General features: G+C 38.7%; 1 protein-coding gene across 3 annotated transcripts in view; it reads right to left on the reverse strand.

Annotated features, from left to right (window-relative positions):
- Nucleotides 1-10,612, reverse strand: part of NRP1 (neuropilin 1) — a 110,502-nt gene that overhangs the window by 96,122 nt on the left and 3,768 nt on the right. The window lies entirely within an intron of this gene.

Consider the following 10,612-nt stretch of genomic DNA (forward strand, 5'->3'; position numbering starts at 1 on the left):
AGGGAAACTGTCGAAATGTAGCATCAGCTCCTCACTCAGCTGATATAAATCACTGGTGCTCCATTAATTTCAGAAGAATGATCTTTGGACAAATTAAGAATATGGCCCATGAAACCTGCTACCTGTCTTTAAATATTTACATAAAAAAAATCTGGTATCTTTCAGATGAGAAAGAGTTGCAGCTGAGATGTGGCAAGGAAGGATAGATTTTCTTTTTATTCTGAGCATATGGCGACATGCAAAAGTTACCAGTGATCAGATGTTTATTTTCAGAGCACTCACAGTGTTATTTAAGAGCATCAGCTGAGCTGTGGTTACACCTATGAACATGTTTTTACTTTGTAATGTTGTGAGTGGGGGAAGGAATAACAAAAAAAAGGATTAAAGCACCTTGAAAGTCATATGGAATATCATGGGGTGAGAGTGCACATACGGACAATTTCCATGGAGTAAGTGATGTGCTTGAAGGTCATACCACTGTAATTTATCCAGCTGCCTAGTGTGGCAAGTTCAAAAAAAACCTTCCTGGAAAGCATAAGCTACAGAAGGCAGAGGAACTGCTTAGCTTAGACACTTTGCCTAAACTTTTGTTCAGAGTAAAAACGGAGAGAAAATGGATGTGTCAGTGTCCCCCAGTATCCACACACACACACTTATGTATATGTCTCTATTGCAATTTGCAACGTGCAGTCAGTAAGGTGATCTCATTACTTTTGCCAACAAATATAGCTAATACAGTATCCAAAAACCTATACTAGCATTTGTGACTAGTTATGTAAGACAGAAGCAAGTCTATACATTGTTTTTACAGCCACTTTAGCTCTACTATATAGCTATATTTCTTTACTTTAGAAACTATTACAGGTAAAGCAGCGCAGTCCTGGCTACAAACTGCTGATACTAGCAAGGTTTATTTCTGTAAAAGTACTGACATAAGACATCTTTATACTAGAATACACGCATCCCTCAGTGCATGCGGAACTGTGTTATCTATACACAAACAACACTTTAATTGAAATAATCAAATCAGCATAAAAATCAGTGTATGAAGACTAGGATTTATAAGACAAAGATTCTCAAGGACTACAGAGGTACTGTTAATTAAAAAGTGTAGAAATATATGAGTGAAAATGTACTGGCCAGTAGAAGGAGCCTCATTACTTGGGAAATGTGAGACTGCTCTTGGAAGCAAGTTTTAAGTTTAGTTTGGGGTAGAGCTATTTGTGTGGGAAAGGTTGAAGAGCACTGGTTTCTTGAATAATGACATGCTATGATGGGAAGAATGAGAAGCAATTTCAGCACTATTAGCTACACTGTTCAAGAGTAATAAGGAACTTGTAAATGATGTCAGAGAAATGAGATAAAGAAGACTATTATACTGTTTGAAAGCCATCATCTAGTAGTATAGCTGTGGAGGACAAATGAAAATGGAAACCAGTAAGAACATAATACAATATACTTATGGTATTTTGTGTTTGAGCTATTAGCAGGTGCAACATTATTGGTATCAGTGGATCTGTCTTCACTTGCTTCATAGTGTGGCCTTGTATCTATTTTATATCTCTACATTATATAATGTATGTGCTATTGAAACACAACAGAAAACTTTTGAAAAGCATTAGAACGTTGGAGTATATAGAGTGGTTAAAATATGTACCTGCTTTAACTGCTTGTCATCTGAGATACATGGAGATGAACCTAAACTATCTGCTGCAAATGCATGTAAAGAAGTGTTGGATTTTAGCCCAGATAAGAATATAGAAATTAAATGTATAGAATTGTGACACAAATTCTCAGGGGTTTTGTGGGAATGCAAAGAAACCCCCTCAGCAACCAGAACATATGCCTGCCATGTTAATACATCTTATGCCTCTGTTTCCAAAACAGATTATGGAGATGGCTGTGAAACAGCAAAGAAGAAAAGCTTTTCTTCAAGAGCTACCTTTGCATATTTTTTTCAGACTTAACTAAAGCTACTCAAATGCAGCGACAGCCTAGGATTTCTTCTAAGAAGGTTTTTTAGCATGAGGGATGTAAGCTGCTCATTTTGCATCTGGCAAAGTGGAATGATCGCTATGGAAATAGGCAGTGTAGCCTATTTCTGCATGGTGATCAGGCTAGAGCTTTTCTAAATTGCTGATCTGCTTCCCTTGTTACAGATGAATACATCAGAGGAAAGTTGGTAGAAGTTGTCTGGCTTAATGACAAATTGGCACAAGAACCTACAACAATGCAAAGTTTGATTCTTACCCCTGCACTTAGCAACTTTTCCCAAACCTCCACTATTATGAACTAAGATTCTGGAGAAGAAATTATAACTTTTTTTTAATGGTGATTTAGGAATTGAGGGCAAAAAATAATGAAGCTGAATTTTCTACTGTATTGCAAATTACTCTGTAAGCATCTGAAATCCACTGTTAATTTGTGCAGTGCCATAAATATATGTTCCAACTATTAGTCCTGCACAAGTTACTCTGTCTTTAATTGACTTCAAGCGGGACTATTTATGTGAATAAGATGAGCAAAACTTTGGTTGTGAGGGAGCATTTCTTAAAGCTTGGGGCAGAATAATCACATGGGTGTGAACAGACCTCTCTATTTTTCTCTAGGTTACCAACTTCCAATTTAAGAAGGAGTGTTGTAAAAGAAGAAAAAAACCCCAACAACAAGAACAAGAAAAAAACAATCTGTATCTTCTTTTCCAACACAAAAAGCTGAGAGGCACAGCCCCAGCACTGGGCTGAGCGATGAGGGCAGTGTGTGTCCTCCCTGCAGTGGGGTGCTCCAACCTCCCTCCCACCCCACAGCTCTGGTGGGCTGTATCTTCACATGGGGGCATGGAGCAGCCCACAACGCAAATGTGCAATGGAGACTGAGCTGCTGGGAGTGTAAGGAAGGGATTAACCCAGGTTCTCATTCAATGTGAGGCTCGGCCCATCTGTATTTAGGGGCATGTGGCCACTGCAGCTCCACATCAGCGTGGAAGGCAGCAGGCAACTGCTCAGTTTCTCCTGTATAACAGCTGGTTATTGTGCTTCTGGGATGTGCATAGTTTCTTCTGGAAGAAATTACCACGTCAAATGGGTGTCTCGTCCACATATGGAGATATTTTCTCAATGGTTCTTTTGAGCAATCTAAATTCTTCATTTTATAGCATTACGTAAAATACTTGCAATGTTATTAACATGCAAGATAAGTCTAAATATCCACAATCCTTTTCTGTTTAAATTAATTATTGTAAAGCTCACAGAGTTCAAAGCTAGCTTTGTGGATCACAGAGTTCCACAGTACCTTATGTGTGACAAACAATCAGAAATTTGATTTTTTGAGGTTATGTTTTTAAAACCTTTGATATTTCCCATGAAAATCAATTTCCTCTATGAAAGGTTAGGACTTGGAAAGGAGGTTACTCTCACATTTTTGTGAATTCCTAGAGAAAAGCAAATGACCTATGCTCCCCAAAAGTTAGCAGGTGACTTATTAAACTTCTCTCAAATCTCCTTCAGGAAGTTCATTAAAACTCTATTTGGAAATGGCCAGGTGCTTGCTTCCCACAGTGCAAGAGGGAAATCAGTCACTCTCTTTAAAAAATTGTTTGATTACTTGTGATAAAGAAATAATCATTATACCAAGCTGTGTGGTTTTGTGATGGAAAACTGTGGCTTGGTGAGAAAAGTGCCAAGGTCAATGCAATGAAAGACCCACAGTGAACTCAGACCTGATTTCAGAAGTCAGTGGTGGATGGAGGCCAGGAGAACAAAGTCTTTTCTGTGGTTCACTTGAAAACACTTTTTAAGATTCTGGATAAAAATAACTCTTCAGCTTGAGAGAGTTTTTACCTTGAAAACATATCATTAGGAAAGATTTTTTATGTATTTTGTGAGGATCACTAAGGCTGACAAAATTACCTTGTTTGATGCTGGATTCTGACCTAAATACTATGGCCAATTCAACCAACAGGAAAATAGTAGCGCTAAGCCTTTTTCCTTCTTTATTCTGCCAAACCACTGCCTCTTGCAATCAGGATTGATTACAAACACCCAATTAAGAGGCATTTGGAACATGATCTGAACACTAATCCTATCTCTTTTTCTCTTTATACCTCATTATCAGCCTTAAGATGGGCATTAGCGCTTTAATTAGTAGATTTACTTTAAGAACTTCTACATAAACTAAGAAACCTATACTATATGCACAAATGTGTGTATGTATGCACAGTCTTAAAGAGGTACATGTAGCACGTATGCCTATATCCCAGTAGTTCTGTGTGATGTAGAAGTCTAGATACATACATGAGAGTGCATGTATATCCCATTTTCAGACATAATATCTTTCTTTGGAAATACTACAAAAGAAAATAATTATATGTGGTTCTACATCAGTTGTATAAACATCTCTATATCACAATTATCAAGCTATGATACCATGTTATAGCTTGCAATAAGCTATAATTAATAAACTAATTTTCAGCAACACATAGGTTTTTGATTTAATTACATTAGCACAGGAGAGGGGAGTGGAGAGGAGAGCAGAGTGGGATGGACAGAAAACATATTGAGCGTTTCATGAGGCTAATGCCAATGACTCTGGGTTTCAATTCAGAAAGGACTCAGCCCTCTATTCTGAATTTGTCTATCTCTGTCCACAGAAACAATGAAGGATTAGACTCATAGGAATCCATATCTGACATTCAGATTTTCTTCTGTCTGAAGGGCAGACAGAATTCCCTCCACAGTTCACTTAACTGTCTGAATTAATAGAAAAACCTGCATATGATTGTTATTAAAATATTAATGTGCTACTGTATAGAGACCGAAGTCAAGATTCTATTGTGCCAGGGAATGTACCCATATACATAGAGTGCAAAATCCAGGCTCTACATCCAGCATCTCAGCCCCGAATACAAGACAGCACAGACTCTCTAGCTATTATCAGGTGGTTTGGTCATGGTTAACCTAATACCTTTTCCTGAGAAAACTCAAATCCAAACCACTACTCTGAAAGAAAGAATTGTTAAACAGTTTGACAATAGCAACTTTCATGAGAGTTAACTGCTTGGATAAACAACAAAAGAGTCAGTTTATTACACTGTGCAATCAGAAAAGCAATATTATTTTCAACTTCTTTCAACTCTTATTTAGTCTCCAAAGCACAATGAAATAACACTATTATCTTTAGATATTTGCATCTGATACTTGCATGCAAATACATACTGAATCCTGAAGCAAAGAGCACATATTTGTATGTACTTTCAGGATTCAGAATTTTTAAGTTAAGTATGTGTTTTTGTGGTCTATGTCTACTGCAACAAGTGTTTTTCGCTTCCCTGATCCTGACCAGTCTCTACGCTGACTCCTTTCTTTGACATGGTTTAATGTAGCCTTCAAGAGATTATCAAATAGTGGTGGTCACCAGCAGGGCTGTCTGGAATCTAGCAGCACACTCCCCATGAGAAAGCCTTTCATGTGCTTTATATAAAGTATAAATGCCCTCATAATACATCCAGAAACATGAGATGTCACAAGTCCCTGAATCCACTGCACTGACTCACCCTAAACTATGCCAAAAAGACTTGTTTCTTGTTTTGGGGACAGAATGAAGGATGGTTCCCTTCATCCCTTTAGCACTCCCTAATAATCTCAGTAACACCGAACAGCTCTTGAGGGACAGATTTTTGAGAGAGAAGGGAATGGAGAAGCTGGCTACCTTGTCTTGTCAGCTGCAGTCACCTCATTGTCTGCAGCACTTAGCAGCAGAGCAGGGAGAAGAAACTGGGAAGCTTTGACTGATACAATCATAAACCAGACCTGAAGAGTCTGTGCTGCACCCTTTCTCACAACCTTAAACAGTAACAGGAGACAGTTCTGTGAAAGTGGAGAGCAAAATTTCTATTGTTTCAGTGATAAGAGGGGTTTGCACTGGGCTCAGACCCTCCATCACACCTGAGATGTTTTTGGTGCAGTTTGTGGGAGCAGTTCAGGGGAAATAAGGCAGGAGCCAAGCTCTAGCCTCACCTCTGGGCCATCAGAAAAAAGCTATTGTGTGTGCAGCCATTCACAGGACCTTTCTTACAGGCAGCCCAGTGATGCTCTTTACAGGAGGTTCCCCTCTAGACAGGCAGCTAGGACATGTGTGTTCTTACAGCTGCCAGCTCAACCCAGAGGGCTCAAACTATTCTTGCAGAAGAGACACGTGAGGCACAAAGTCTGCACAAAGCAGACCTCGCTGCATGGAAGATTATGAACCAGGATTTAGAAAAAAGCAAATGAAAGCTTAAACCTTGCAAAAACTAAAGGAAGGTTGAGCCATGTCTTGCCTTGCTCCTGCTTACTTTACCAGCCTCAGTTTGTTATACCTACAGATTTATAGCATAAATCCACTGACATTATTTAGAAATAAAATGGATGGATGAATTCCTAACATCTTTAAGGTCTATAGGAGTTCTGTGGGGCTAGAGTTTCACTCTCTAGGTCTGGATAGCTATGCTTTCTTCCTTACTCAAGAACCTGGAGGAGGTGTTTTCATCTATATAAACAAACATATCTATTTTTTTCTCTGCATTCTGTAACTGATTGCAATCTCTATACAGCTCTAATCTCACCAGTGTAACTAATCCCTGGTAAATGCAATATAAAGAGTAATTATCTCTGACATCTCTCCTTCTACAACTTGAATGTTTCCAAAATGGGCAATTTTTTCATTCCAACTGATTTGACAACATTGTGTAAACTCTCTGTAACTGTCAAGAAAGGATGATACTTACTCTCTACTTCTATAAATGATGGCCAATGAAACAATTGTGTGGTATATCTATGAAAACCTTGTAAAACAATACAGTCAAGTCTGGCAACAAAGTCAATAATTTGTCAGTAAGGAAACCGCTATTGGGCTTTCTCTACCCAACCCTCCACCTTTCTTAAGCCCTTTTCTTCTGAAGCTTCACATTCATTTTCTTAATGTTTTTAACCTAGTGTCTGTGAAATTTTTATTGCTCCCTAGATAATGACATCTGATCTGAATGTAACCACACACCTCTTTGCTCAGCAACATTTGTCACAAACCATTATAAATTATCATGCTGATAGTGTGCATTGCTGGGAAACCGGAAAAGTTCCATAAATCCGAAGTACTGTATCAGTGACATTCTTGTTTATTATCTAGGTATAAAGTTTTACTGGATTCAAGATGGCTACATTTACACAGTAGGATACTTCAGCAACACGAGACTTGTACAGCTTGCACTAAGTGCTGAAAAGCATTTACCACATGCAACAAACACTGGAGCATTTTAACTAATATGCAGCCATATGTTTTGCCTCTTCTGTTCATTTTAACCATGTTCCTGACTCCAAATATTCATAGCTATTACTGGGGCTTGCTTGAGAAAAGACAAAAAGGCAAAGAGAAAATACTTCCCTCTTAAAGTACAATCATAGTTTCTGCTTCTTGGCCTCCTGAGGAGAAGGCATAATACTAATTAAGTTAAGTTAAAAAGAGACTGCGTATTTTTTCATTATGTACGTACTTGATAACAATCTGTGGTTGACATGATTGTATACTTTATGATGAGACCCAGTATTTCCATTATGCTGGTTCAGTAGTTCTGGCTAGAAGATTTCTATTAGATGAACCTAGCTTGTGTGAACATATTTTTAATTATTTGCGTATCTTTATTCTTCAAAACTGTGAAAGTTGAGTCCTTTGGAATGCCTCCAGAGAAACAAGAATTTTTGCCATGTTTGCTTGAAATTTAAAACAACTCGAATGGTTCTAATAATCAGAAAATCATACATACATGAATTTTATTAGGAGTCATTTGAAAAATACTTATTCATTAAAGCATAGCACAATAAGTAGGTAAATCAAGGGCATATTTTAAAAATTAATTCCAAACCCTAACATACAAAGAGACTAACTGGGAACAGCTTCAGTATAGCTAATGCTTGTATTTGCTGCTTTTGATTCTCCTCAGAGAATCAACCTTTCACCAGTTTTACATTTCAATACATCTAGTCCTCTATACAGAGAAATATTTTAAGAAGTTAGATAAGGTCTCCCGATTTTATTGCTGGCACTACAGAACAAGAAGGTAACCTTTCCAAAGTCACTTTGTTTCCCTCCCTGGGCTCAAAGGGTCCTTGTTATGAAAGTTGTTTTCAACATTAACTAAAGTCTAAGATGCAATGAACAACATTATAAAGAGGATTTTGGGAGCTAGGCCAGCAAGCTAATCTTCTCTTCTACTCTACTCTAATTGTATGGGGCATTTTTTGTTCCCAGACATGAATTCCCCTATCTCTCATTTTCAATCTCTATTTCATATTTAAGTGCTTATTAATTTCCAGTGCTAAACCTTTCAATAAACTAAAGTGTAACCTAAATTGCACATTTCTAGATTGCAAACTGAGTTGCTAATAAACTAAGTGTATTAGGAAATCAAAACGTACTTAGCTGCAAAAGCAAAAAAATCTTGTGATATGTTTCATTGCATTAATCTCTTGTTGTACCCAAGATTTGGTAAAAAGAATGTGAGTTTCGCAAATAGACACTGAAATTTCAAACCACAGGGACTGTTGACAAATTCCTGTTGCTGAAATAATTTTCTATTATTCTGGTCTGAAGTTTTTGGCACAAATACAATCCCTCTCAAGTCAAAAAGAGCAATTTAAAATGTAAGTTAAGTAGCAGCTGAGTAATTTAGCATTGCCTAGAAGATTAGCATTTCAGCATAGACCAAATAACGGTAAAGTCATCACCACCACACACAGCGAAGACAACGCAAACAACCCTGTTTAGAGACTTCCTTCCATCCACTACAATCTCATTACTGCACTGGGCCCCTCTTTCAGAGGAAGAAATAATGCAAGGAGGGAGACTGGACAATGAATATTGAGAAGGGAGCAACAGAGGTAGGGAGTCAGTCCCTCCCCTGGACTCAGTTCAGCTCAGGCTAGCACTGTTCAGCACAACATGATGCCACAAAGATTACTTGTTCTTCAAATAATTGTATGCTGTACAACACTTTACTGGTCAAAGACCATGTTGGTTTTACAGTGTTGGAAAAACATGTATTCTAACATGGAACAAAAAGGATTTGACATTGAAATATGCTTGATTTCATTTCCTAATCTCTGTCTAAGAGACAAAGAGAGACAGACAAACATTATAAGCATTAACACTGTCCCACAGAATGAAATAAAAACCTGTATGAAGAAGACACAGGGAAGTGAATAATTGCCTGAATACAACAAATTAAAAATTAAAGAATGGGAAGTCAGCGTGTGAACATATGGTGTGAATATGAGCTGCAGCTCCAACACCACACTGAAAACTCATTTTTTAGTTTTATGAACACAGGGTTTTCCTGCTTTATCACTCAGTAGAGTACTGAAATACTGATGTATAAGAGAGCATAAAAACCAACACAATAGCAACAAACATCATACTGCATTATTAAAGAACTTAATTTTAAGGGAAAACCATAATTGTGATATAAGTAATCCATTTATTAGATAATAAGAACAAAGACCTGCATGGTAAAAATTAAGTGCTTGAGTACAGTTGCTCTCTTTCTTTAAGTCCAACATTCTAAACTCATGGTTTAGATGCTAAGCTTCATTGTACAGGACCAAATTCTGTAAAATTCTGAGCACTCCCATGACATGCCAAACACTGATGTCTATTGAGTTTAATCTTTCTGACGTGCAGAGAGAATCTTCACTGGTAGCATTAATGAACAATAGCTCTCTCTGGCATTTATCAGAAGGGGATGGAAAAACCATGATACCCAAGAAATTCTAAAAAGATGAATCACTGAAATATTTTCTTTGTGAAACAAGTAGGCTGAATTTAGAGGGCATGTTGAAGAGAGGAATGATCTGACCATGTGTTGCCTTGTGCAAGCGATGTGGTTTACAGGTTTGAGGGGAAAAACAACAAAACCCCAGCTTCTGGGGGGGGTCTGACTCCCCTTCTCGCTTTTGGAAATGGGCAGCCACAGGGAATATCAGCACAGGGGAGCAAGGAGAGTCTCAGCTATCCCCTTCCTCTGCCCAGGACTCTGCTGTAGAGCCAGGGGAGGGGAAGGAAGAGCTACTGACTATAAATCATCAGCAAAGGGAGATAGGGGGAGATGTGATCATCAGTCCTGCAGTCCATTGACCCTTCAGGGGCGGGAATAAATGCCAGACTAACTCTGCGTTAAGAGGATTTGGCAAATTATAAATTGCCTGTTTCTGCCACACGCTGTTTGTAGCTGTGGGGAGACCAAACGAAAGGGAACTATTTTTAAAAAGTCTATAGACTTACTCAAAAAAGCAAGAAGGCCAACAAATACGCAACACTGCCTCATCCTGATCACACCCCCATAACGCACCTCCTCACCATCATCCACTTGCCTCTCCCACCAGGCAGACAGAACTCAAATACACTCGACGAAACCCAAAAAAGTTGCAAAGATCTCCTTAAAACACACCCACGCACACCCCGCCCGCGGCCCGAAAGATGCTCCTCTGCGTGCCTCCCCATCCTGTCGCAGAGAACACCGGCCCCTTGGGCAGCGGCGGGGACCGGCGCAGGGCGCGGCAGCGGGGCGGGTGGGGGCGCGGAGCCC

The sequence above is a fragment of the Chaetura pelagica genome, unplaced genomic scaffold (assembly GCF_000747805.2).
Source record: "Chaetura pelagica isolate M959 unplaced genomic scaffold, ChaPel_1.0 scaffold17, whole genome shotgun sequence".
NCBI classification, from domain to species: domain Eukaryota; kingdom Metazoa; phylum Chordata; class Aves; order Apodiformes; family Apodidae; genus Chaetura; species Chaetura pelagica.